This window comes from Lolium perenne, chromosome 3 (assembly GCF_019359855.2).
Source record: "Lolium perenne isolate Kyuss_39 chromosome 3, Kyuss_2.0, whole genome shotgun sequence".
Classification (NCBI taxonomy): Eukaryota; Viridiplantae; Streptophyta; class Magnoliopsida; order Poales; family Poaceae; genus Lolium; species Lolium perenne.
In genome coordinates, this window is record NC_067246.2 from 96,327,444 (window position 1) to 96,351,202 (window position 23,759).

Sequence of the window (23,759 nt, forward strand, 5' to 3'; positions counted from 1 at the left end):
AACCATATCTAGACAAAGTGAGACACTTATTTAATGACGGAAGTAGTATCTAATAAAAAAATTGGTCTCCTCCCTTAGGTTAAGTTCTAGCTCTAACACCCTAAGTTTGTTGAAATAACTTTGTGCTATGTCATTGCCACAGCCACACGATACATCGATACATCGATAGATAAGATGCATATGATTAAGCAATTGTAATGGTATGGATATGGAATTGGTACTTTACATATCTTGATTTGGTACTAGGTACTGATGCCTTTGTGTAGATCAAGGAAAGGAGGTAGTGATTTTTGGCAGTGAAGTTCCAATCGAGGAAAGAACATAGAGAGAACATGAAATGACACGGAAGTTGGTGTCGTTCATGGAGAATTCCTATGTGTAAATGATGGCTTTGATAAGATTCCATTATAACTTCAATGCTTGACATATCACACATTTTGTATACTAATAAGTGAGCAACATTTTATTATACATATTTTGTAACTGTTCTCTAAATGTTAGTGAGTTTTGTAAGAAAACACTATAAATAATATGTGTCAATCATAGTATGGTTTGGTGCTTTCTATCCACATGATGTCCAGTCATTTTTTTATTAAGTTATATTCTATCTAAAGTAGAATTTATTGTCTTAGAAGTTAGAATATACTATGTCTACATATCTTTTGACTGAGCCGTAGCAACGCACGGGCATTCAACTAGTACTTATAAGTGATCAATTCTTAGTTGAAGAAGCATAGAAGAATGATCAAGAATTTTCTCGCAAATTCTAGGCCTCAAAGAGGACACACCAGATCACAAAAGAGCACAACAACAAGCTCGCAGTTTGGTTTATAGAGGTAATTATAATGAAACCGGGTATGGGTTTAGATATGTGTCATGGATACCCAACAAATGATTTACCCGTGTGCCTCCATGGAGAGGGCGCCCTCCTCCTAGTGTTTATCCCTTGTTTCCTTGCATTCTTAATTTCTCATTGATTTTCCCTATTATTTGGCCTATTACATTTTACTCTCTCTATAATCTTTCCCAACTCTTTTTTTACTTATATTTTCCTTTCTATCTTGAAAAGTTTTATTATATTTCATTTTGTATGAATATTTTTTCCTCATATGGCTAAATGTTATTTTAAAATTCATAAAAGAATCAACTCCAGAATATAAGAATATTTCATTTAAAATACACGACTCTTTTATTTTAAAGTGTATGAGCATTTTCTTTTTTATGAACTCATATTTGATAATATATATATTAAATAAAAAATAGCTTAGTTTTCAAGTTTTATACAAGAATAAATTCCATACCTATTAGTGCGTGGTCTTGTCTTTCTCTCGTTATCTCCCCCTCTCACCTTTACATTTTCCTCTTATTTCTTTTCTGGGCTGAATTTGTAGGCCATCTCTCCCCTTCTATATTTCTTTTTCTGTTTTTCTTCTTGGGCTGAATTTCTCTAGCTCATTCCACTGTACCCTAGCCGTTGTCCTTTCGGCCTTCCTGAACGTGAGCATAAGGTTATGTTGCTTTGTGTTTTTTCTTTTTGTGAAATACGGTACAATCAACGATGCTTACACATACAGCCACACACTCATCCACTCATCCCTATGAATGCACGTACGCACATCCTACCCCTACGGTCACCTTCGAGAGAGTGCGTCCAAGAAACTTGTTCTGGTGAGTCTTGAGACTGAGGAAGGCACCACAGGCGCCTCACTATGGACGGAAACGTCCCCTCCCACTGAAGAATATTCCGTATTTATGAGACATCAAAGTGTTAAATCTAGGATTTGAACTCCGGTGAGCTAGGGGCGCCACTGCCCTCCCAACCATCCAACCACAGGTTGGTTTTCTCACAACTAGGAAAAGGCTTATCCCCGACGCACCAAAATCAGTTATCCCCGGCGCACTAGCGCCCGCCGGTGGGAACGAGCCGGTGGTAATGTCTTATTGCCGGCGCACCAGCACGTGCGCCGGTGGTAACACGAGTTATTGTCGGTGCACCAGCCTGGTGCGCCAGTGGTATTTTTTCCAGGATTTAAAAAAGGTCCGATCTAGATCTGGATCTAGATCTAGGTCAAGTTCTAGTTCGTGATTGTGGCACCTACATCACCGTGGTCGGCGTCGTCACCATGGTTGTCGCCGTGGCCGTGTCCATATGAGTGAAAGGAGATGGCCGTCGGAGTGAGGGGAGGTCGCCGGAGAACTTGCTGGAGGGACGCCACCGGAGGCTGAAGCTCATCGGAGGGAGGCCGGCCAGCCGGAGGTAGAAGCTCGTCGGAGGGAGGTCGAGGAGGTGGTCGCCGATGAGTATCTTGAGAAGGTTCTTGTCGGTGGGAGATGAAGAAGGTAGAAGAGGAGAAGGGAAAGTAGAGGGAGGAGAAGAGAAGGTGGCCGGAGGAGGAGGAGGAGAGGAGAAGTGAAGCAGGGGAGGAGGAGGAGGAGGAGGAGAAGTGAAGGAGGAGAGGAGAAGTGGAAGAGGGGTAGGAGGAGGAGCCGGCCGAGTTGTGCCTATATAGCATTGCTTACCGCTGACGCACCTAGATGGAACATTATATGCCGACTGAAGGACCAGGGGGTTTAGGGATTGAAGTTTTAGAGTTAAAAAATAGATGTCTCCTTAGTAAATGGTTGTTTAAATTAATAAACGAAGATGGGGTATGGTAGGAATTATTGCGAAACAAGTGAAAGAGCAAAGTCTAAACCCCGTTTTGTGTGTATGATGACAACACTCGAATAATCTCACCGTGTGCTTTGAGTATCTTTTCTAGATTTGCAAGTGCACGGTGACCTTGCCAGACACGTCAAGATCGGAGGACTGAAGCGTAGTTTATAGGTTTTCTGGTTTTGTGTGTGTTTCGCGAGGTGACATGGTTGGAGAGAAAAAGGGGAGAAAACCAGTTTTTGCCAGGCCGGTACTACCGGTACCAGTAGCGGTAGTACCGCTACCCCTACTGGTACCGCCCACGGTACCGCTCTGAGTTCTGCGCCTGATTTGCCCCACAGTACGAGTTACGGTACCGCTGCGGTACCTGGAGCGGTAGTACCGCTTGCGAGCGGTAGTACCGCTCACGGTACCGCTCAAGTACCGTAACGAGTTACGGCAGTACCGCTTCGGTACCGCTGTGGTACCGCTTTGAGTCCAGTAAGGTTTGGACCCCATTGCGGTACCTCAAGCGGTACCGCGAGCGGTAGTACCGCTCCGTGTCCACGTGGACCAGATCTGTGGGATTTCGAACTCAGAGCGGTAGTACCGCTTACCCCAAGCGGTAGTACCGCTTAGGCAAAAACTGGACATAACGTTTGGATTTGGGGGAGCCTATTTAAAGGGCCCTTCTTCCCCAACACGATTTTATCTCTCCTCTCTCTCTCTCCTCCATTGTTGCTGAGCTTAATCCTTGAGGATCTCCCCAACCATCCAACCAATCTTGCCCAAATTTTGAGGAGTGGTGGAGGAGACCCCGATCTATAGTTCTACCAAGAGAGATTTCACCAATTTGTTGTAGTCCTTAGTGGATCTTGGTGTTAGGGTTTCTATGGTGGGATCTTGGAGAAAGTGCTCCTATGGAGGCTAGCTTGGTGTTGTACTAGCTCCATAGGGTGTTGGGAGCCTCCTTGTGGTGTGGAGCTCGCCCCAACCTTGTGAAGGAATCACCGCCTCGACCGGTGACATAGTGGAGAAGGGGGAGCCCCTTTGTGGAGCTCTCTCGAGGAAGAAGGTGAGGCCTTCCTTCGTGGTGTGGCCACCTAGCCTCTTGTGTGAGGCTAGAACCTCCTCAACGCAGACGTACTCCCTTTTGTGGGAGGAACTGCGGGAAACAAACCTCGCTTCGTCTCCGCGCCATCCGGTTGTCCCGCTCCTTACTCTTACTATCTTGTTTGTTTCCTTTGCTTGTTGCACTTGTCTTGGATCATTGTAGGAACACCACCATCGCTAAAGCTATCACCTTTACCTTCCGCACCGCTGATGTCTACGCACGCTTCTATTCCTGTAGACAGTGTTGGACCTCCAAGAGCAGATGTTTGTAGAACAGCAGCAAGTTTCCCTTAAGTGAATCACCCAAGGTTTATCGAACTCAGGGAGGTAGAGGTCAAATATATCCCTCTCAAGCAACCCTGCAATTAAGATACAAGAAGTCTCTTGTGTCCCCAACACACCTAATACACTTGTCAGATGTATAGGCGCACTAGTTCGGCGAAGAGATAGTAAGATGCAAGTGATATGGATGAATATGAGTGGTAATAACGGCGCCAGAAAATAGCTTGCTGGCGTGCAGTTTGACGTGGGAGTTAGAAATCTTTGTGGTATAGATAGTGGTAATATTGCAGGAAGTAAAGATGCAGTAGAACAGTAAATAAACGGTGTTTGCAGTATTTGGAAACAAGGCCTAGGGATCATAGTTTCACTAGTGGACACTCTCAACATTGATCACATAACTGAATAAATAAATGCTACTTTCTCTACACTCTCTTGTTGGATGACAAACAACATTCATTGTGTAGGGCTACAACAGCTCCCTCAAGCCGGAGTTAACAAGCTCCACAACATTCGGAATTCATATTTAAGTAACCTTTAGAGTGCATGATAGACCATTGCAATTATACCGAGTACTAACATAGCATGCACACTGTCACCGTCAGGCTATGAAAGGGGGAATAGATCACATCAATACTATCATAGTAATAGTTAACTCCATAATCTACAAGAGATTACAATCATAACCTACATCAAGTACTACATGATGCACACACTGTCAACATTACATCATGGAGGAGGAATAGAGTACTTTAATAACATCACTAGAGTAGCACATAGATCGGTGGTGATACAAAGCTCATCATATGAATCTCAATCATGTAAGGCAGCTTATGAGATCATTGTATTGAAGTACATGGGAGAGAGATTAACCACATAGCTACCGGTACAGCCCATAGCCCCGGGGGAGAATGTAGCACCCTACCTTTTAATAAAGGTAAGATACCTGTGTATAGTGCTATTCCCGGGATCACTGATAGCACACACATTACAAAATATAGTAATCACTGCAATAGTATCAAATTACTACATCGTTGATCCAGAGGGTACAATAAAACCTTACCAATTGCATAGTCACATGGACTAGCTCAGAATAAACACAACGAAAAGTAAATCAGCAATGAGCCTTCATCATCTTCATGTGCCACAGGCAGTCATGTTGGAATGTAGACTCGAGATCCTACCACGTACTTCTCCTCAGAAAATCCTGCACGTTTGAATATGCAGCCCCACGAATGGAGGTCAGTACAATGATGTACTGGCAAATGACACTTATATGGTGGCAGTTTTGGGCATGACTATCTACATGATATTTGGCAAGTGGAGTTTAGGCAAATTTGCATAAAGCCAATTTTATCCTACATTTTATTTTAAAACAAAACTTTTGTAAAACTTGTAATGTTGTCATAAACAGTATCATGGTTACATCTCCCATGTACTATCCGACAGTTGCTACTCAAATTTTAACTCATTAAGAAAAAGTGATGAGATTCCTCCGTACATTCCCTGCCTAGAAAGCTCAAATTGTCCATAACCGGGGACACGGCTAAGATCTTAGGTTTAACTCTCGAGAGGTTGTGCACTTTCACCTTACGACCCACCCTTCCCAAGAGAAGAAATGAGACAAGATCTTTCAGAAGGAGGCTTCAACCATAACCAGCTAGACCCGTTCCCGTTTGGTTGCAAGCCACATCATCATGTCTAGCAACAAGTTTGACCTCACAACTTACTTAATCCCGGCAGAGCCCATAATACCATAAGGCTGCACTGGAAGCTATCTAAACATGGACGACATATTAATCTCTTTAATCCTGAGTGGCCATCCGCAAGTGCACCCTCAGGCGACGACAACCACGAAGTGGCCCTGAGTAGCCACTCAACTTATGCGTACCCTCAGGCGACGACAACCACAATGTGGCCCTGAGTAGCCACGTACCCTCAGGCGAAGACAACCATAATGTGGCCCTGAGTAGTCACGTACCCTCAGGCGATGACAACCACAATGCGGCCCTGAGTAGCCGCCCACCAAGCAATTACCAATCCACCCAGGTGTTTCATTTAGGGTTATTAATTTTAATTCCCAATACTCACAATCCAAATTGATCAAAACAGCAGTGGCACTTTGTTATTGCTAGGCAAACTAAGAATCCTAGCAAGGGTTCATGGTGACTACACACTACTGGGATTGTTAAGCATAGCATAACTTTCGAAATCAAAATCCTACCATGCATACTAGTTTGAAAAACACTAATGCATGTATAAAATAAGTAGGATTTGAATGTCACTTGCCTTTTGGTAGTTGAAGCGCGTTCACTTCTCTTAATCGAATTACGTGCCTCTCCGTACAAACTATAACATAGAATATAGCACAACATAAACACACCATTCAACAACAACATCATCATAATCAAACAAGACAACAATCGGAAATCGCTCTATGGTACTAAGGTGTGGCATGAGGTTTGGCTTGCAGAATATGACTGTGAGAGTTTGGATGGCAAGATATATGATTAGAAAGAATTGGATAATCTAAGATATAAATGAAGAATATTTATGCTTTGCGAAGGCATGAAAAGAATTTGGAACAACTCATGTGAATTGAATCACATAAGTGAAAAATAGTGCAACACAAATACTATTGAATAAGTGTGACAACAATTACTCAAAATAGTATAAATTACACATAGGCTTGGATATGGATTTGTGATATATGGAATTACTCAATTAACTCATTTGTAAATTGAATAGTTTTAAACTAAGTTAAAGGAGTAAATGAAAAACAATTTAGATAGACATGATATTGATTCAAGATAGAGTGTCTAGTGGTATTGGTGTGTGGATGTGATCATAAATTTCACCTTCACAGAAGAATCATGTTGAGAAATAATTATAGAAATCGATAATGGATATATACTCAAATTCTCATATTTGAATTTGAATATTTGCAAAATAATTCAATTATTTTGGACGGTGGTGCCATTGGATGGAGTACTGTAAAACAAGACTTATGCAATTGGGTTCACTCCAAAATCATTTTTCAAACTCAGGTTATGAACAGACTAGTGATTTAAACGAATTTGAATGCACCAAGTTTGTGCACATAACAACTCTGATGTTTTCTATTTTCATGATGTTCTGCATGTTCTAAGGATTCCAGAGACTACAAATTTGTTAAATTTGGACCAGTAGATTATTTGTCAAAGGGATCAACTATAATGATTTGTAGACTTTAAGTTATGCCAAAACTACTCAAATAACTCATTTGAAAGTTCAATAGTTCAAACTAAGTGGAAGGATTGAATGGCATGAGGTTGTATAGGCATGAATGATATCGGGGTTTGGTTTACGGAGCCTAATGAATAACAAAGGTTTATCACATATGATATGAGGTAGAGTATTTCCACCCTACTAAAGCAAGGTAGAATCTAAACTAGGACATATCGCACTTTACTCAAATAACTCAATTGTTATTTAAATAACATGAACTAGACAGCCAGGGGTAAGCTATGTATTATCTATGAATATGATGAAGAGTTATAACTGGTCTGAAAGATAGATATGATCATAAGAATCATTTTGGCTAAAGGAACTATGTTAAAACCAGTTATAGGACTACACATTTCGCGAAAAGTTATTAGAAGAAGTTTTCCGGATGGAAGAACTTTCTACACGGAAGTTGTACAGAATTCCATTACAGGCGTATCGCCAAAAGAATCTTTCGGATAAAGTTTGTAGGATTTATTTTACAGACGATGTTGCGGATTAAAGGGATACCGCGAGAATAAAGTGGGCGAAACTGCCACGTAATATGTCTAGGATAATCTACGTGATTTGCCGATTCCGACGGTATATGGTTTGTCGAAATCCGACGGATAGAACTTAAGATATGAATTTTACGAAACTAAACCTAAGTGGTTACAGTTTTAATGGTGTACGAAAAGTTGTCCGATCAAGTTGCTCGGATGGAAAAACTTTCTACATGAAAGTTGTAGAGGATCTAATTACAAACTTAACGGAAGAACCACTATTCTAAACGGAAGTGTAGATCTAAAGAAATAAAATTGTGATGTTACTAAAAATAATCTACGTAAAAGAGCGAAAATAGATTATTTACCGGGTAAGGGATGCGTCGAGTCGTGGCGTTTCCCAAATAGCGTTGTGGATGTTGCGTCGCGAAATAGCTGCGTCGCGAGTGTGCGCACCAAGGCAGCGGGAGAGAAGCAGCATTGGACGCATGTGTTTGTGCGAGGAGAGAGGAGGCGCCGGCCTGATGTACGGATTTGGGCTGCCCCTTGGAACCTTTATATAGGCTGTAGATTGGAGTAAATTTTCTGAGGAAAGCGATATGGGATTAATAAGGAAAGAAAAGGAATAGGGGGCTGATGCGTGCGTGCTGCGCCTGGGTGGTGCCGCGCGTTGGGCCGGGGCGGCCTGGGCGATTGGCCGTGGCGGCCTGTGCTGGCCTGGCCGGCCTCGCGCGTGAGCGTGGGCGCTGGCCTGGGCTGGCCAGCCACGCACGCCACATTTTTTTTTTGATTTTTGAAATTGTATATATATTTTGGAGGGTTAAAAATTATCAGAAAAATGCAAATAATATACTTTTGGATTCGTTATGAAAAATAATTTAATATGAGAATAAGTTTGGGACAAAAATATAAACTTTGAAAAATCAAAATTTGACAAACGCTTATATGTGGCTATAGTGCCTTTTAGGGTTTAAATTTTCTCAAATAAAATATTTTATAATCTTCAAAAACCTCAGAACAAAATGGAGTATGGTTGGAAAATCTTTCAAAAACAATAATTTATGAAAATTTCTCTACGGTATTGTTTTCTAAAACACCAATCCATTAAATATATGAAAACCTTGAAAACCAAGATAAGTTTAGTTTTGAAAATATTTTGAAACCAAAAGTATTTAAACACTATCTTGGGATTAACTTGTAAATAAATTTAAAAAGTTTTAATTCTTTGTTTATTTTTAATCAAGTTCAAAAAATCAAGCAATAAATTTATTTTTATTTCACATTCCAAAATTTGAAAAATTTCGGGATGTGACAGACTACCACCCTTAAAAGAAATCTCGTCCTCGAGATTGGAGAAAGGCGAGAAAGAAAAGGTTTTAGGTTCAGGTCTTCTAATAGGTTCATACTCACTATTGCTTCTTTTTCAAACATCTCCGAGGATATTTCGAAAGTTAACCTTGGGCTTTGAAAACTTGACACTAAACCGTATGCAGTCATACCATCAACTGTATCCATTCTTATGGGGGTACTCATTCCATGGGTATTATCTTTTACTTGAGTACTCTCATGGGGAACTCCTTGTGATTCCTTCTCGAAATACCATCTCGTGCGGCATTTGATGTAAAACCATAATCCAAGGGTACGGCTTCTACCACCCTTAAAAGATACTTTTGTTAGGTAGTCTTAGGTCTTGGGTTTAGGCTAAGCTCATCTTGGATATGACTTGACACATCCGAGGATATGACTTGACAACAGGTCATATTTGAAAAACATCTAGGGTTTCTGAGTTAATATCCAATAGGCGAATGTTTATTCACATATAGTGAACCACATATAATTTCAAGGTGACTTGACTAGGATTGTCCTCATGGATGGGTTTTTCTAAACCTTATGGGTTGGATGTTGAACTACTTTTGATACTAATGGGTCACTCCTTGGGGTCAATCAGAAAGCCAATATGAGAGCACTTCAAGGCATCCTTCATTTTCTTACTTGAAGTCTTCCACTATTTCCATCTAGTAGTTGGGTGTTCATTCTCACCGTAGTCCTACGGTTGGCAGAACTTGCCTACTATAAGGTCATAATATCTATTCACCCTATGGTTCAGGCTTAACAGCGACGTCTCTCTTGTAGGTACATGTCTCTAGATTTACCATTCCTCATACAAGAGTAAATAATATGAGTAGTCGTCATGGGGGCCAATCCATGTCGCACCCAATCATTTTCTTGTTTTCAGTTTGGTATATCTCGTATTCTAACTCTTGGTCAACCTCACAAGTTTGATAAAACTTACATGGAATGATTGAATCAATGTTTCGATCCCCATTATTGAATTGTTTTGAAAACACCTCTATCGATTCTTAACTACGGTTTTGCGTATCTCCCACTCTATGCATCTTCATCTTGATAGGAAACATCAAAGTTGGTTTCACTAATGATGTCTTCATGGCGAGTTGCCGAGAAAACATTATCTGGGTTGGGTATAGATGAGAAAAGATAGAAAGGTCTAAAGAAGATTTCCTACCCAAACACATCAGATCATGGCAAAAACATCTTACAAACAACATCTAACAAGCATCAAGCAATATGTTTCACACAAACAAACTAGCATGGTCATACCTCAATTTGTTAAGATCAATACTTTGTAATGCTAGCGTTGTTTTAATAAAAGGGAGTAATGGTGGTCTGGTATTTTTCTGCTTTGGATGTTTCAAGTTTCTATTCTACTCCTTCGGTGTACCTTCATGTGTTGCGTAGTCTGCATCGAAGTCTTTCTTCCAGTTCTTCATTGGTCTCCCATACAACACTTCCAGCAAGGTCGACGAATGTCACCTGAAGCAGCAGTCCCTCACTTCAGGCAGAGGGTCATCATCGGTCCTTGTTGATAGTTTTGATAAGGTGGTCATCTAAAGTGAGAGGAAAACAATTTTGAAGATGATATAGATGAGAATACAAGAGGTTCACAAAGCAAACATCTTTTTAATTGAAATAGGATTAGAAATTTTTTCATCCTAGGGTCTTCCTATTTCTAATCCAAACCTAGGGTCTCGATTCTACAGGCAACACTATGCTCTGATACCATTCTGTAGCACCCTACCTTTTAATAAAGGTAAGATACCTGTGTATAGTGCTATTCCCGGGATCACTGATAGCACACACATTACAAAATATAGTAATCATTGCAATAGTATCAAATTACTACATCGTTGATCCAGAGGGTACAATAAAACCTTACCAATTGCATAGTCACATGGACTAGCTCAGAATAAACACAGCGAAAAGTAAATCAGCAATGAGCCTTCATCATCTTCATGTGCCACAGGCAGTCATGTTGGAATGTAGACTCAAGATCCTACCACGTACTTCTCCTCATAAAATCCTGCACGTTTGAATATGCAGCCCCACGAATGGAGGTCAGTACAATGATGTACTGGCAAATGACACTTATATGGTGGCAGTTTTGGGCATGACTATCTACATGATATTTGGCAAGTGGAGTTTAGGCAAATTTGCATAAAGCCAATTTTATCCTATATTTTATTTTAAAACAAAACTTTTGTAAAACTTGTAATGTTGTCATAAACAGTATCATGGTTACATCTCCCATGTACTATCCGACAGTTGCTACTCAAATTTTAACTCATTAAGAAAAAGTGATGAGATTCCTCCGTACATTCCCTGCCTAGAAAGCTCAAATTGTCCATAACCGGGGACACGGCTAAGATCTTAGGTTTAACTCTCGAGAGGTTGTGCACTTTCACCTTACGACCCACCCTTCCCAAGAGAAGAAATGAGACAAGATCTTTCAGAAGGAGGCTTCAACCATAACCAGCTAGACCCGTTCCCGTTTGGTTGCAAGCCACATCATCATGTCTAGCAACAAGTTTGACCTCACAACTTACTTAATCCCGGCAGAGCCCATAATACCATAAGGCTGCACTGGAAGCTATCTAAACATGGACGACATATTAATCTCTTTAATCCTGAGTGGTCATCCGCAAGTGCACCCTCAGGCGACGACAACCACAAAGTGGCCCTGAGTAGCCACTCAACTTATGCGTACCCTCAGGCGACGACAACCACAATGTGGCCCTGAGTAGCCACGTACCCTCAGGCGACGACAACCACAATGTGGCCCTGAGTAGTCACGTACCCTCAGACGATGACAACCACAATGCGGCCCTGAGTAGCCGCCCACCAAGCAATTACCAATCCACCCAGGTGTTTCATTTAGGGTTATTAATTTTAATTCCCAATACTCACAATCCAAATTGATCAAAACAGCAGTGGCACTTTGTTATTGCTAGGCAAACTAAGAATCCTAGCAAGGGTTCATGGTGACTACACACTACTGGGATTGTTAAGCATAGCATAACTTTCGAAATCAAAATCCTACCATGCATACTAGTTTGAAAAACACTAATGCATGTATAAAATAAGTAGGATTTGAATGTCACTTGCCTTTTGGTATTTGAAGCGCGTTCACTTCTCTTAATCGAATTACGTGCCTCTCCGTTTAAACTATAACATAAAATATAGCACAACATAAACACACCATTCAACAACAACATCATCATAATCAAACAAGACAACAATCGGAAATCGCTCTATGGTACTAAGGTGTGGTATGAGGTTTGGCTTGCAGAATATGGCTGTGAGAGTTTGGATGGCAAGATATATGATTAGAAAGAATTGGATAATCTAAGATATAAATGAAGAATATTTATGCTTTGCGAAGGCATGAAAAGAATTTGGAACAACTCATGTGAATTGAATCACATAAGTGACAAATAGTGCAACACAAATACTATTGAATAAGTGTGACAACAATTACTCAAAATAGTATAAATTACACATAGGCTTGGATATGGATTTGTGATATATGGAATTACTCAATTAACTCATTTGTAAATTGAATAGTTTTAAACTAAGTTAAAGGAGTAAATGAAAAACAATTTAGATAGACACGATATTGATTCAAGATAGAGTGTCTAGTGGTATTGGTGTGTGGATGTGATCATAAATTTCACCTTCACAGAAGAATCATGTTGAGAAATGATTATAGAAATCGATAATGGATATATACTCAAATTCTCATATTTGAATTTGAATATTTGCAAAATAATTTAATTATTTTGGACGGTGGTGCCATTGGATGGAGTACTGTAAAACAAGACTTATGCAATTGGGTTCACTCCAAAATCATTTTTCAAACTCAGGTTATGAACAGACTAGTGATTTAAACGAATTTGAATGCACCAAGTTTGTGCACATAACAACTCTGATGTTTTCTATTTTCATGATGTTCTGCATGTTCTAAGGATTCCAGAGACTACAAATTTGTTAAATTTGGACCAGTAGATTATTTGTCAAAGGGATCAACTATAATGATTTGTAGACTTTAAGTTATGCCAAAACTACTCAAATAACTCATTTGAAAGTTCAATAGTTCAAACTAAGTGGAAGGATTGAATGGCATGAGGTTGTATAGGCATGAATGATATCGGAGTTTGGTTTACGGAGCCTAATGGATAACAAAGGTTTATCACATGTGATATGAGGTAGAGTATCTCCACCCTACTAAAGCAAGGTAGAATCTAAACTAGGACATGTCACACTTTACTCAAATAACTCAATTGTTATTTAAATAACATGAACTAGACAACCAGGGGTAAGCTATGCATTATCTATGAATATGATGAAGAGTTATAACTGGTCTGAAAGATGGATATGATCATAAGAATCATTTTGGCTAAAGGAACTATGTTAAAACCAGTTATAGGACTACACTTTTCGCGAAAAGTTATTAGAAGAAGTTTTCCGGATAGAAGAACTTTCTACACGGAAGTTGTACAGAATTCCATTACAGGCGTATCGCCAAAAGAATCTTTCGGATAAAGTTTGTAGGATTTATTTTACAGACGATGTTGCGGATTAACGGGATACCGCGAGAATAAAGTGGGCGAAACTGCCACGCAATATGTCTAAGATGATCTACGTGATTTGCCGATTCCGACGGTATATGGTTTGTCGAAATCCGACGGATAAAACTTAACATATGAATTTTACAAAACTAAACCTAAGTGGTTACAGTTTTAATGGTGTACGAAAAGTTGTCCGATCAAGTTGCTCGGATGGAAAAACTTCCTACATGAAAGTTGTAGAGGATCTAATTACAAGCTTAACGGAAGAACCACTATTCTAAACGAAAGTGTAGATCTAAAGAAATAAAATTGCGATGTTACTAAAAATAATCTACGTAAAAGAGCGAAAATAGATTATTTACCGGGTGAGGGATGCGTCGAGTCGCGGCGTTTCCCAAATAGCGTTGTGGATGCTGCGTCGCGAAATAGCTGCGTCGCGAGTGTGCACACCAAGGCAGCGGGAGAGAAGCAGCATTGGACGCATGTGTTTGTGCGAGGAGAGAGGAGGCGCCGGCCTGATGTACGGATTTGGGCTGTCCCTTGGAACCTTTATATAGGCTGTAGATTGGAGCAAATTTTCTGAGGAAAGCGATGTGGGATTAAGGAAAGACTAGCAAAAAAGCCCGTGCGTTGCACCGGGAGAAGATCGAATGATGCTCGAGCTGATTTTTATCAAATATTTTTTAAACTTGAAATTTTAATTAGTCAAAATTCCAATTTTTTTTGACTGGACTCATCTACAATAAAATTTGACATGGGTAATATTTCTTTATGATTTATTTATATTTATGTTTTAGTTAAAGCAGGAGTGTGTCATGGCTTGATGTTTTTTAAGTATCCATCAATTGACCACCATGAATTAAGAACCAACAGATCAATTACTGCTAAACATTTGTGTTACTCTGTTAATATGCCGCTCAAATATCCGGACACATGAACATATTACATTGACTATCGATCAGGAACAGAGCACTAAAAAGATGTAACAGCTGAAACTATCAGTTCTCACCTGCTACGTCTGCAGTCCCATGTGCTACCAAATCTACACAGATATAAGTAAGATGCTTGTAGAATAAAGTATTATCTTGCTATATAGTATAGAGATGTAAGCAGAAACTCTTTTTTGCATGGGGGATAATAATAAATCTTGCTATATAGATCTACAAAATCTGGAAAGTTGCTGATGCCAAATTTATATTGAAGTATTCAATTCAAAGTTTAGACATCATACCTTTTCTGAATTGCAAGAAAATATTAGAGCCCATGCAGTTAATCTGAAATTTATATTTATTCAGAAGAACAGCATGCAGCTGCCAAATCCCCTAGAGTAGACGAATTGTGTGTATGCGGTTACGTCATTGGCTTGGCTTTCGGGCAGGCGCTTGAAGGTCATCAGGTTGACCAGCTTGTGCTCGTTGTAGTCCTTCACAGCGAGCTTGTGGATCACTCGACGAAGGAATCTGATGTCGCAGAGAGCATGTCCTGCTCCTCTTGAGCCGGATGGCAGCCTGGTCAGGCTTCATCGCCGAGAGTACGAACTCCTGTGTTTTCCACCGTTGGGCAGCAGCAGAAGCTAAAGAAAAATTGCACAGGATTTCCTCCAAATCTCCTGGTCTCAGAGGCCACGACTCCCAGCTGCTCGGAGATCTGCCCACGACGACCTTGCCCCTCAATCCCTGTAGATGTGTTGCGTCATCACCCAGCTGCTCGGAGTGTAGCAAACTTCAGTGTCACCGCATTCGGCACACCCTCTACATTATGAAGAGAAGGCATGTGATGAATTAGACTCTTTTTTACCTGTGTTGTACCTGCTGAATCAATCGAAATACTGAGAAAACTCTGCTTCTTCAAGAAAGTTAGTGAGCTTAAATATTGAATCCATAACTGGAGTCTGGACATAGTCTCCTATAATTTCATCAATTTGGTAATTTGCGCGTCATGTAATATAACATTCCAGAACTATTTTGTAAAAGAAAATATAGCAAGATTTCATTGGTAGGCTAGCTTACCTGATCTGCAAAGTTCAACCTGATGCATCCACGTACAGGATCCCTTCGTGCTAGCTCATGTAGCTAAATTCTAATATATATCTCCAGTTCATTTTTATTAAATGTAAGTACGTGATAAATTCAGACATATGTCTCCACTTAAAAGTAAGTACTACATGACAATCAGCTTAGAGAAGAGCCGCATCCTGGAGGGAAATCTACATGGAAAACGAACAAGAAAAAATTCAGGGTTGTCTGATGATGCAACTGAAGCAACCATTTTTTGTTGGCTAAACTTGAGCAATCGCAAACAAGTAAGACTGCTAGCTGCAACGCCTACGTATGCTTGGTACTGCCAAACTTTGCATTGGAAGTGTGTGTAAGTCATACATCATACATGATGAGATAGTTGAAGCAGGTAAGTGACGTGCCTACTGCAGCAGCTAGGACGAACAAGCAGCAACACAATCAGGCCATCGGCACAAAAAGTAGCATGGCGTCATGGAATTCCGTCTTGGATGCGTAGCTAGAGAACCTGCACCGCCCGGATGGTGGCCAATGGCGACTCCAACGGCTGCCCGCTGACCAACTCTCTCTCCGGCAAGGAGCATGGCGAAGGTTATTACAGAGATGCCAAAGATCTGAAATACGGACAGGAAGCAGAGCTAGTCCTGGTCCAACGTCACCATGGTCGACACGAAGATGAAATTGCCCTGCATCATGATGAACCTATTCCACACCCCCATGGTGCCCGAAGAGTAGAGCAGCGCGGCTCGAATCATCCACCATAGTTCTTCTCAATCCCATCTGAAATCATCAAAATTCCAGGCCGTAACATCCTGCAGCTTACTTCAATAAATTCAAGAAAATCCTGTCCGAGCAAAAGATCACCAAGCAATCAATCACGATTGAAATCCTCTTCTAAATCCCATCTGAAATTCTCAAAATTCCAGGCTTTAACAACCTGCAGTTTACTTCAAATAAATCCAAGAAAATCCTCTCCGAGCAGAAGATCACCAAGCAATCAATGACGATTGAAATCCCAAAAATTGAGGAGTAAAATTCCGACCAAGAACTGCTCGGTGGAGGTGGTTCTGGTGGGTAGGCTACAGCGGTGGCATGTGGCGGCGGCGGGTAGTGGATGAACCCTAGAAAGAGAGAGATGGAGGTCGGCCCTCGCACGAAAAAATGTTTCGGCCTGGTGTAGAACGAGGGGTGGGAGCCTGCGGGATAGCTGACTAAGGCGGTGGCACTGCCCGTAAATTCCACAAAAAAACATGGGTAAAAGAAAAACGGACGAAAAATTGGGGAGAAACCTTACTTCCTTTATTAGTAGGTACTAGTACACATACCCGTGCGTTGCAACGGGAGAGAAAAATTTGTCATGTACAATTACAAAGTGACCGAGAAACATACAAGTCTCCAAAAATATTAGTTTCATTTCCTTTTTTTAAATATTGTTTTATTTATCTCGATATATATACATATATTTTTTCTCCGGTCACCTTCTCTTTTCATCTTTCATCTTTCAGGTTAATTTAATTTTTCTTTGTTTTGTTTCTTTTCTATTTAGTTCAAGAATTTCCATGCCAACAAAATTGTTCACTAACAATTGGTGGAACGAGTTATGACAAAATTAAGTAAGGATTTTGGCCGTTGGCAGTGATTCATCTCTGACGACTAAAATGCTTTTCTATTGGTTTGTTGAGCTAGTATAAATAAAACATTGTTTTCTTATCCTGATATGTTCTGTAATGAGTCGAGGAACATGGCATATTACAAAAAATGTATTTACAATCTAGAGAATCTGAGTAAATAAGATTCTTAATATTCTGTAGCTATACATTTTTTAGCAGTTACTCCATGGTATGACGTAATTACAAATATGTAGTGGTATGTACAAGTAAGAACCTAAGACAAATCAGTGACTAACGAAAGGAAAGACAAAAACATGATGAGTGGGTTACGTACCAAGTTAGTCAGTACAGTAGGCTAACTTCAACGAGTGACTTCAACGAGGGTTGGATATTTTGCATTTAGCTGTTGAATCTCCAGCAAGAATGGCCAATCTTCACATACATTTAGCATCCAAGCCATTATCTGGCCTGTTGTTCTTCACCTTTTTAAAAAGTATCAGCTTTTCTCCTGTGCATATTTTGCCAACTTTGAGGAAGTAGATCCACGAGCACTGGTAGCACTTATTTTCTCAGCTGTAATAAAACTAATCGTGTTTGCAATTCTGAAATCTGACGTGCTATTCTTGAGTTTAACTGCTCCACCCAACCCTTGAAATGTGATCTGCACCATTGCCTCGACTGTCAAACTACCAATAATATAGTGTCCTCGCTCCTGAGTGCAAAATCACCTCGCAAAAAGTTACTCTTCTAGTTGATATAATTAATCCTCTGTCTGTCCTCTAATCTGCTTCTCTCCAAAGTTTCGACCAAATGTCTAGTTGGTGTTTGGCAGATTACCTTGTTGCTGATAGAATTACCTCCCAGAGAAATCCTGTGTAAGCCTAACGCCTCTTATGCGGATCTAACTAAAATTCCCACGACCTCTATAGCAGAGGAAATCCCTTCCAGGATAGAATTCGACAGCGCCTCCTCCTGTCCTAGATCTCCTGCCCCTTCAATCGCACGTCCGCGCCTCCACGAGCTCCCAGTGCCGATGCCACCTCGAGCTTTGATTCCCCTTACCCTGAGTTGAGCAGCTGCTAACGGTCAACGCTGCGACCACGTACCACCCCGAGCTGAGGTCCAACAAGCCAGCAGGAGTAAGGCGGGCATTCGCCGGGCTCAGCAATCGCTCTAATTTTCTGACGATTGTTCATTGCTGGCTCTCGGAACGGGACGCATACACACCGATGCGTCAGGCAAGGATGGAGGCGCACACTGCCATGGCCGGCCCTCCATTCGGCGTCCCAGGCGGTCTTGGAGTGGGGGACGACGACGATGAAGTGGCAGGTGGCGGCGACGGCCGGTGGTTTCATCCAATGCTAAAAGATTCCCGATCTGGGATTTTTTTTTTCCAGAGCTATGCCAGGGCCGTTCGTGGGCATGCATCCGTCTTGGATTGAGGTTGCCGCCAGCCTCGACCTCCCTTCGCTGGTAGCGCTCAATGACGGCTGCGCCGCTCCGCTCCCGGCTTGTCGCCGAACGTCGCTGACCGCCATCCGCCGTCATGCGCAAGCAGTCGAGGGCTCGAGGCAGAGGGGATTTCTTGGCCTGTCCAAACGAACCATTACTTGACTTAGCGGTGGCAGTGGGCGTAAATTCAACTGAAAACTAAGGGTAATTTTAAAACGGACGAAAAAATGGGAAGAAACCTTCCTTCCTTTATTAGTAGGTATAGATATATATAGAAAAGGAATAGGGGGCTGATGCGTGCGTGCTGCGCCTGGGTGGTGCCGCGCGTTGGGCCGGGGCGGCCTGGGCGATTGGCCGTGGCGGCCTGTGCTGGCCTGGCCGGCCTCGCGCGTGAGCGTGGGCGCTGGCTTGGGCTGGCCAGCCACGCACGCCACATTTTTTTTTTGTTTTTGATTTTTGAAATTGTATATATATTTTGGAGGGTTAAAAATTATCAGAAAAATGCAAATAATATACTGTTGGATTCGTTATGAAAAATAATTTAATATGAGAATAAGTTTGGGACAAAAATATAAACTTTGAAAAATCAAAATTTGAGAAACGCTTATATGTGGCTATAGTGCCTTTTAGGGTTTAAAATTTCTCAAATAAAATATTTTATAAACTTCAAAAACCTCAGAACAAAATGGAGTATGGTTGGAAAATCTTTCAAAAACAATAATTTATGAAAATTTCTCTACGGTACTGTTTTCTAAAACACCAATCCATTAAATATTTGAAAACCTTGAAACCAAGATAAGTTTAGTTTTGAAAATATTTTGAAACCAAAAGTATTTAAACACTATCTTGGGACTAACTTGTAAATAAATTTAAAAGTTTTAATTATTTGTTTATTTTCAATCAAGTTCAAAAGATCAAGCAATAAATTTATTTTTATTTCACATTCCAAAATTTGAAAAATTTCGGGATGTGACAGAGAACTACTCCCTCCTCATCATAGGAGACAGCAGCGTCGATGAAGATGGCAGTGGTATCGATGGAGATGCCTTCCGGGGGCACTTCCCCGTCCCGGCGGCGTGCCGGAACAGAGACTTCTGTCCCCCGAATCTTGGCTTCGCGATGGCGACGGCTCTGAAACTTTTCTCGTCTCGTGGATTATTCTTTTAGGGTTTTCGCGACAGAGTCCTTAAGTAGGCGGAAGGGCAGCCTCGGAGGGGCCCTGGTGGGGCCACACAATAGGGGGCACGCCCCACCCCTTGGCCGCGCCGCCCTGGCGTGTGGGGCCCCCTGGCTCCCCTCTGGTCTCTCTCCGGTGTTCTGGAAGCTTCGTGGAAAAATAAGATACTGGGCGTTGATTTCGTCCAATTCCGAGAATATTTCCTTACTAGGATTTCTGAAACAAAAAACAGCAGAAAACAGGAACTGGCACTGCGGCATCTTGTTAATAGGTTAGTTCCGGAAAATGCATCAAAACGATATAAAGTGTGAACAAAACATGTAAGTATTGTCATAAAACTAGCATGGAACATAAGAAATTATAGATACGTTTGAGACGTATCAGCATCCCCAAGCTTAGTTCCTACTCGCCCTCGAGTAGGTAAACGATAAAAAAGAATAATTTCTGAAGTGACATGCTACCAACATAATCTTGATCCAATAATGATGTAAAGCATATGAACTGAGATCAAATCACTCAAAACAAATGTCTATATTGATATAAGAGATGATAATGCAAGAGTTAAACAAGCTAGAAGTTTTCATGAACTATTGCTTTAAAGACATGAAACCGTACAAAGTTCATTAAAGATGTTTTAAGTATCCAGCATAGAAGTTCTATCCTTCATTCCAAGCATCAAGTAAATTTTCACAACATAGAAGGATTCAGTCAAGTAAAAATAAACATGAACGTCATGAATCAACTGTTTCGAAGCTTACTCAACCGGTGAGCGCAAGCATTTGGCATTGGCACCAGGATGTTATGGCAAAAAGAACGTTAATGGGGGTTTGGAAGGCCAATGAAAGAAAGTCTCACAAAGCTATAAGTGATCATTAGACAAGAGGAAGTCTTATAATCGAAGCTATGCAAGGAGTAGTGATTGCCATGCAACGGATGCACATAGAGCTATATGTGTATGAAAGCTCTCCAATGGAACTAGTGGGGGTGCATCCAACTTGGTTGCTCACGAAGACCTAGAGCACTTTTGAGGAAGCTCATCATTGGAATATACAACCCAAGTTCTGTAGTGTAAATTCCCCACATAGTTATACTAGTAAATCATGAAAACTCTCTCACATGGAGTATAGGTGCTAAACATGAGCATAAATGATGACTATGAATACTGCAGGTGCTAAAACATGAGCACAAGTGTGGATAAAAGATAGTAATGCTGCCCCCTTTTTCTTTCTTTCTTCTTTCTCTCTTTTTTTTCTTTTTTTTTCTTTTTTTTTCTATTTTTTCCTTTTTCTGTTTCTCTTTTCGATGGCCTCCATGGCTCTTTTCACTTTTAGGGGCAACATCCTAATATGACAACACACTTTTTGGTACAAATAACTCATAATGAATAAAACATGATGTATAAAACTGTATGCCTCTGCCAGTGTAGCAGGATGTGCAATGATCTAGCGTAACATGTGTAAACCACACATTAGCTGTATAGAATCATGCAAAGCAATGTATAAATAATAAACGACAACAAGTCATGTAATATAAAATGGAAGTTGCATGGCAATATATCTCGGAACAGCTATGGAAATGTTGTGGGTAGGTAGGTATGGTGGCTGTTTTGAGGAGATGTATGGGCTTATGTGTAGGAGAACAAGAGAAAGTCCTCCCACGGGTTTGGATGTACTGGTGAAGTATGCACAATTCTCAATGTGAGAAAAAGGCAATGCACAGTACCGAAGAGGCTAGCAAATTTGGATGGTGGAAGTGCCGAAAACCGTAGCTTAACATTAGTCAAAAAGAACTCACAAGCTTATTGCAAACAACTAGCAGGTTCATCATTAAGAGCATGATTAAAATTCACTCCAAGGAGGGCCGTTCACGGCGGCAAAAGTACCCCGCTAGCTCCCTCGATCTTCAACACAACTTAGTTATTACGATGAACTCTTAGACATGGAAAGCTATCAAGTCCAACTACGCCTTCAACTATTTTAAGTAGAGTTTGTAGTACGGCACAAGCTTAAAGACAACAATCCACTACTAATTTTAACTTATTTAAACCGCAAGCTTTACCATCTAAATACCTCAAAACGTTTGCAAAGAATCAAGTTAACAAAGCTCAATGATCTACAAGATTATGCATGTGTTTCATTATACCACTACCACATGCAACATTTTCTGTTTCCAACCATATAACAATGAACGAAGCAGTTTCAATCTTCGCCATGAACACTAAAAGTAAAGCTAAGAACACATGTGTTCATATGCAACAGCGGAGCGTATCTCTCTCCCACACAAGTATGAATTTATTCAGAGAATGAAAATAACAAAACGAAAATAAAAGCACACAGACGCTCCAAGTAAAGCACATAAGATGTGACGGAATAAAAATATAGTTTCAATAGAAGAAACCTGATAAATTGTTGATGAAGAAGGGGATGCCTTGGGCATCCCCAAGCTTAGACGCTTGAGTCTTCTTGAAATATGCAGGGATGAACCACGGGGGCATCCCCAAGCTTAGAGTTTTCACTCTCCTTGATCATATTGTATCATCCTCCTCTCTTGATCCTTGAAAACTTCCTCCACACCAAACTCAAAACAAACTCATTAGAGGGTTAGTTCATAATCAAAAATTCACATGTTCAGAGGTGACATAATCATTCTTAATACTTCTGGACATTGCACAAAGCTACTGAAAGTTAATTGTCAACACCCGGATTTTTAAGTCCGGATGCCTATTATGTCCTTCATCGCAATCCCAGGAATAATGTTGTTGCGAGACATAACAGTTGATATCCTAAGTCATCATTCATTACAAGCCATAATCGTCTTACGAAAGTAGATCACATGATCCAATATTACAACCATAGTTGATCTATTGATCAACGAACATCACAAATATTACACAAAGCGGAAGCTTAGTAGTAGTAGTGGACTATCTAGTTCCACAGGCCAACGCTTGACGTTAGAAGAGCTCCTAGTTGTTGTAACCGTCCTGCTGGCCGTCATCTTCGTACTTCTGCTCCTCTTCATAGTCTGGCCATTGGAATAGCCAGGGACACAGCCGTGAGTACTTTCAAAGTATTCGCAAACTAATACTAAGGTAAAAACACTATTTTACTAAAGAGGGTTCTAAGCTCTAAGTTTGTTTGCATAAAGCCAATTTTAGTTCACAAGCATTTAGTAAAAGACTCAACATTTGCTAACTAACTCAAGTGGGAACATTAGTGTCATTCCCACAACTCAGTTGTGATTCAGGTCAAGTCACCATTCACCATTCAACCTTTTCAAGAATCTGACACCGGAAACTGTATGGCCTTTCCAACCGTCCGCAACCGTGGACACGGCTATTCGAATAGGTTTACACTCTGCAGAGGTTGCACACTTGTGCCACAACATTTGATTACATCCGTCGGGGATAACCCCGAATCAACCATAACCTTTCACTTATACATCCTAGTATAGTCTCCTCTCCCCATGAGCTTGGCCTCCCAGTGAAGACAAACCGTCAGCCTGGGAACTGCACAGGGCTTGGCCGGAAAATTCACCTCAATTCACATCATTTCACTTTCAACGGAGGCAGCCTCGGCATAACCCCTATGATGCTTGTTCAGAGGGAACCCATACTAAGACACATAAACTTCCAGTTAAGCCCTACCCATAATCAGGTATTGTGGGGGTACTCAAAAATTGGAAAGGTATCGCATCCAAACCAATATCAGTTTTTAATAAAAAATCACCATCTTCTCCAAGTCATATTCACCTTTCAAAAATCATTCAAAACACTTCACTTCACTAAGTTCCCATCTAGAGTAGTCAAGTT

At 40.8% G+C, this 23,759-nt stretch overlaps 1 long non-coding RNA gene across 1 annotated transcript; it reads right to left on the minus strand.

Annotated features, from left to right (window-relative positions):
* Positions 1-4,664: 4,664 nt before the first annotated feature.
* Positions 4,665-8,501, minus strand: LOC139837549 (uncharacterized). The gene is made up of 3 exons (XR_011754054.1): positions 8,142-8,501; positions 6,317-6,376; positions 4,665-5,234 (listed from the first exon to the last, which is right to left on the minus strand). It is a non-coding gene; the product is annotated as an uncharacterized lncRNA (long non-coding RNA).
* Positions 8,502-23,759: the final 15,258 nt, after the last annotated feature.